This window comes from Myotis yumanensis, unplaced genomic scaffold (assembly GCF_028538775.1).
Source record: "Myotis yumanensis isolate MYYU_CA2020_CCGP unplaced genomic scaffold, mMyoYum1.0.hap1 SCAF_21, whole genome shotgun sequence".
NCBI classification, from domain to species: Eukaryota; Metazoa; Chordata; class Mammalia; order Chiroptera; family Vespertilionidae; genus Myotis; species Myotis yumanensis.
In genome coordinates, this window is record NW_027223772.1 from 9,719,750 (window position 1) to 9,725,749 (window position 6,000).

The following is a 6,000-nucleotide window of genomic DNA, read 5'->3' on the forward strand; positions in this document are numbered from 1 at the left end:
AGAAGAGGCTTCTCTTCTCAAATGTAGTTTTTTAAATTATTAGTAGGTTTGGGGTTCGGTGGAGGGGCACGTGATGCATCAGAGGGTAGGTAACTGGCTTTGGAGATGCAGCTGCAGGAGCTCAGACACGAGCGTGGGCAGATCACCCCCAAGCCCGGTTTCCTCGCACTCACACCTCCTCACACCAGGGCTGGGCTTGGCACATAGTAAGTGCTTGGTAAATAGGTGCTATTTCTGTATTATTTTTCTCAGCAACCCCTGGTCCTTCAGTAACATACACACAGATGGCTGAATAACCAATTTCTTAAAAACCCTTTCAAATGCTTTGAGTCAAAGGAATAAAGAAAAAGAAATGATCAACAGCCACGAGTTTTTGGGTTCCCAAATGAGGACCGCCTCAGAACCAAGATTTATTTCCATCAAAAATGATGTTCTGCAAATTGTGTAAGCATTTGAGTTGAACATGAATGCGTCTTTGCCGATGTAACATCTAGAATCAACATGAGCAGTAGCCTCGCTGTCCTAGTACTAGTACTAGTACTTCTAATATCCTCTTATTCCCTAGGAATGCTGGTAACAGCTCACTGTGGGACAAGCCCTCTGTACACACCTAACCCTCTGCACAAACCTATGGGATATGGACACTGTGGTCTCCATTTAATGGATAGAGAATTGGGTGCTGACTCGTGGTTGGCGCTCAAGCTCTCAGCCTGTATTGTAGGATCCCTTTCTTCACTTGGTTCCATCTCTGTCTTTCTCAGAGAGTGTGCAGTCTCCTGCCTCAGAGCACAGAGACCCCTCCCTGGGATGGGAGGCAGAGGTGCACAGCTGTGGGAGGGAGCACACTAAGGACTTAGCGGCCGAAGGCCTGGCTCGAAGCCCGTGTTCCGCCGTTTGCACATGATAAGTTATCATCTCAGCCTCCATTTCTCAATTTGTAAAATAGGTGAAACCAGACTGCCTTGGTCCAAATAGCATAATGCACGCACATCACAAACAACTTTGCAATGCAGCACGGTGCGTGGAAGTTGTGAACAGTCCCCAGACATAAGAGTTGCCAAGATTTGACAAGAAGTGAGATGAACATTGGGCATCATGAAGTGTCTCATCAAACATTTGCTGAACCCACGCAAAGTCTCGTGCTCGAGACTGCTGCTTCCAGACTCGGGAGTGGGGAGCAGGCTAAATGCTGAGGGCAGGGCTGCGCACAGTGCAGGCTGCGGGCCGCAGACCTCCTGGGTGCTTGTTAGAAATAGAAATTCCTGGGCCCTTCCACACCTGCTAAGTCAGGATGTCTTCAGGAATCTGCCCATGAACAAGACCTGCAAGTGACTCTATTGCGGGCTCAGGTGTGAGAAACACTGGCTCCCAGGCAGCACCACCTGGTCTACTATGAGCCAGTCTCTGCCGTTAGCCCTGGTGCCAGCAAGTTGATTGTTGGCACACCTAATACGGATACAGAAACATTTTTAGGTTTAAACTTGGCTCACGGTGAGGATGAGCCTGTGACCAGGGCAGTGGGGGACCACGCCGCCGTGAGGTGAGCTCAGGGTTTGGCTTGAGGGAACAGTAGGGAGAAAATAGTGAAGGCAATGGTGGGGGAGGCACGGGCTGGTGGAGGAGGCATTGACTGGGACCTGGGGGGCCGATCTCCATCGCTCGGGCAGCTGCAACTGAGCCCCAGCTGATGACGTGTGGCTAAGCGTTGTTGCGAGAATCAAGTGAGCACATGCAAGTGTGCAGCGAGCCGTTGTCATCCCTGCCCTGCCTCTCGCCGAGGCCTGCACACCTCCAGCCTGGGCGCTGTCCAGGCCTATCTCTGAGTCAACTGCTCCCCTTCCTGTGAACCCACATAGAGAAAGAGGTCAGGAAAGGACATTTGCATGTTTTAAAACAGGCTCTTTGATCATTAGCAGAAGCGCCCATAGTCAATAGGAACCTCAGAGGGAAATTGGGGTCCTGTTTGTGCCCTCCAGGCCTCTGCTAACATTGACCCCGCCATCAAAGGGATCGTGGTAAACCAACTGCAGACCAGACGAAACTGGTTCCTAAGATGAGAAGTGATTCAGAGTGTGTAGCAGCTCATTAAAAAAATAACAAAAAAAAGGCATTTGTTAATGAGTGCAGAAAATGCCAGTAAATGAGAGAGACCCACTCCATTATGATGCTTCCAGAGTTGCTCAAACCTAATTTTGCAACAGCAAGGAGAGAATAAAAACGTCTGGAGCCGGTTGTCCTCGCTCGGAGACAGGATAATCTTGGAGAAACATTTTACGGTGTATAGCTTGAAGAAAAGTGCATTAGTCCTTCCTGAAAAAACATTTGGTTGACCTTGAAAATAAAAGCATTCATGAGAAGTATGAGCAGAAGTTTTCATTATTCCTTAAGCCCTCGCTTCAGAGAGACAAAAAATTCCACCCTCCATTGCAGCGCCACAATGCCAAGTTGCCAAGCAACTGATCTTTTATGGTGGATCGCCACGGAGACGGATGTAAACAAAATCATAAATCCCATTACCCTGCTAAATACTGGGTCTAGGTTAAAAAGGGAGCAAAGTTGCTGCTTTTCAGGTTAAAAGAGATCATATGAAACGGTGAGCGGCAAGATTTTAGTCAGAGTAAATTGTCATGGGTGAGACTGTAATCAATGTAGCTCTTTTATTTCTTTCAATGGACAACCGCCCCTGATTTTCCTGCATCAGGGAAAGCAGTCATCGTTGGAAGAGTTATTTCCAGATGAAAAATTAACTCCACCTCCCCAGGGGCCAGCCCAGCAGCCTCCCAGGGGACCTATACCACTCGGACCGGCTCCTGGTGGGAGCCTCTGAAGACAGTGCCACGCAGCCCCTATGCCTGTCACACACCGAGACAGACACACGGCCCTGATGGAGTCGGGCCCGAGGCAGACACTGGGCAGATGAGTGATGCATGGAGTCTCATTTTCTGAAAAGCGAACCGTGCCATTCTTGTGGAACGGAGGGCTGGAGGCCCAGGGGTTGAGGACCTTCACCCAAGGCCACGCGATTAGTGACCAGAGGAATGGCGATGCCAACTCTGAAGGTGAGCTAAGCATTCAGTGTGCTCCCACACCCAGTACAGACCCAAGGCCCTCCGCATGCAGAGACCTCGGCCCCAGAGGGGTCAACCAATCCCACAGGAGGGAGGGCAGTCTCTGCCGAGGGCAGGGGCTCTGCGCGGTGCCCTGGGACAGGCCCTACAGAAGGCTCTGTAGAGGGGGCAGCTCTGGCCGCCCTGGTGTGAGCGCTCCCAAGGGCTGCCGATTTCTAGCTGCCAGCAGAAGGTGCCGGCCACGGGGCCCTGGGCCGGGGACCGGCTGCAGCGCACACCGGCACTCTTAAACCTATCAGTGCCCCGGCCAACCCAGACCAGTCAGACCAGAATTCCTGGTGGTGGGGCCCAAATCTTGATGTTTTTAAGAAGTAAAGTTAAAAAGTGATTGGAAACACTGGACTAGAAGCTTCCTAGTCAGGGGCCTGCTGGCCGTTTGGCCTTTCTCTCCTAGAAGGTGCTGGTTCCTGAATGAACGCGGACCATCGGACCTGCGCTGGGAGGACTCCTCTCCCTCCCTGTCTGCCAGTCGCAGACAGCAGCCCAGGCTCAGCAGAAGTCTGTCCGCACCCCCTCGCTCCCTCGAGGTGACAGCCCAGGTTCCAGGTCTCAGCACTTCTAGGACTGGGCCACAACCAATGCCTAGGCCAGTGATGGCGAACCTTTTGAGCTCGGCGTGTCAGCATTTTGAAAAACCCTAACTTAACTCTGGTGCCGTGTCACATATAGAATTTTTTTGATATTTGCAACCATAGTAAAACAAAGACTTATATTTTTGATATTTACTTTATATATTTAAATGCCATTTAACAAAGAAAAATTAACCAAAAAATGAGTTCGAGTGTCACCTCTGACACGTGTGTCATAGGTTCGCCATCACTGGCCTAGAGCGTCCTGTCAAGCGAAGCCGGTGGGTAGAGCTGGCCCAGACCGCGGCTGCTCAGCGAGGGCGGGTCGCTGGCAGGGGAGGGTGCTGGCGGCACTATCAGCCACATCTTCCCGTTCTCCCTGTCAAGACACAAATGTGCAATTTTGTGTGACCTCTTCTGGCTTTGGCAACTAATTCAAGCCTGAAAAATCATAAGCTAAACAAGGTCCTCTTCTGTCCGTGGAGCCTTGGGTCCGGCCTCCTGCCCCTCTGGCCCCTGGAGGACCGGGGGTCCTGCTCGCTGTTGTCAGCAATGACCTACAGACCTGCAGGATGGCCACGGCCTGCGGGCCTGCTCCCACCGCAGAGACCTGACCCAGAGCAGCGGTGGGCGAGGGAGGGAGCCTGCTTGGGCCAAGGACTCAGCCCCAGCACTTAGCTGGGAGGCAGGTCCTGGAAACACTGGTGTGGAGCTGGGAAGGCAGACGGGAAGCTGAAAAGGGTGTGTTTCCAAGCCATGGACTCCGGGAGGTGATCCGTGGGGACACGGGAGACAGAGTGGGGCACCCTGAGTCATCCCAACCAAGAAGCCGCTCCTCATGCTCAGAGCTGCCTCCAGGACACTCACCCCAGCTCCTGCTGGCTCGGGCCCAGCGCCTCCCCTGACAGGTTTCTGCAGGGAGCACCCTTTGGGCCTGCAGTTGGGAGTCCTCGAGCCAAAGGGCCTCAGAGCCGCTGGGTCCCTCAGGCCTCCCGGGCACCCCTGCCCGCTGCATCCCGGAGGCGGCCGCGTGCAGAGCCCGGCAGAGGAGGCCCTGGCCCGCATCTCCCGCTTCCTTCCCGCAGAATGCTCAGGAACACTGCGAGGGCGCCCGGCCCAGGTGATTTTCACTCTGAGTTAAAGGGAAGAGAAAGGAATAATTGAGTGTATAAGTATGAACAATTACTCTCTACGTGGTGGGATAAGCCGTGATTTTTCCTTAACCTCTCCTATATGTGGTAATGCTCTTGTATTCATTACTTTAATTACTTTAATGACGGTGGTGGGCGGTAATGTCCTACGCACATCCCACTGATCAAGCCAGTACCTCCTCCCACCTCTCCCACGCCTGCCCTTGGGACAGCTTAGAGCCTTTTTCTCCTCACCCTGACTCTGAGCCCCTCGCCCTGGGTTCCACTCCCCGCCTCGCCCCCCACCCCACCCCCATGCCTGGCTGACAGGGAGTGGGAAAGGGACCCCTGCCTCTATGGGATGAGCCCTATGTGCCAGTTAAGCTCCAGAGCCTGCGGGTTCAGGCCGAGACCACACCCCACCTCGCTCCTTCCCAGCCCTTCCTGCTCCCCTCACCCTCTCCGGGGGGCTCTGCACAGCAGGCCGCGCACAGGCTCAGCTCGGCTCTGCTCCTGAGACCCGGCCCTGGGAAAGGGAGCCACTTGTTCTCGCACAGGCTCTCCGGGCCCTGCCCTCGGGTTGCCAGCCTCGGTCTGTTACAGTTTCCTTGTGCTATGGAGTGATGGCTTGAATGTTCACGTTCCCATGCTCGCGTCTTGAGATAAAAGATTGCTTTATGTCAAGAGTGAAAATTGACATTTTCCTAGGATACGGCAGCGAATGGCAGTATCTGAGGTCCACCTGGCGGGACCGGGGGTTGCAAGAGCGAGGACCGCCCACCAGGCCCCGACAGCTGCCACGCTGGAGCGTGGACAGGCGTTCCCGAGCCTCTGAATCATCAGGCCCTTCTGAATATTCAGATGTTTATGTGAAACCTCCTGATTTTTAAATGTTGGCTCTGGGTTTTCTAAAAACCCTGTATGAGCCAAGCACAACATTCCCATGACGGACTCCAGCCCAACGGCTCTCCCGTCGGGCCCTCTGTTTCCTTGAAGAGCTTTGGGGGAAATCCTCCCCCACTTAGCCCGAATGGGTGCTGAGAGCGGGGACATCATGTGCCCTTGTCTCCTGTTCTTGCCCCACACCTGACAGAGACCCCGGCCGGGAATCCTGTGGGACCCCCTTCCACACAAGGGTGAAAAACACGTCATCCTAGCGCTTCTGGGGGTACC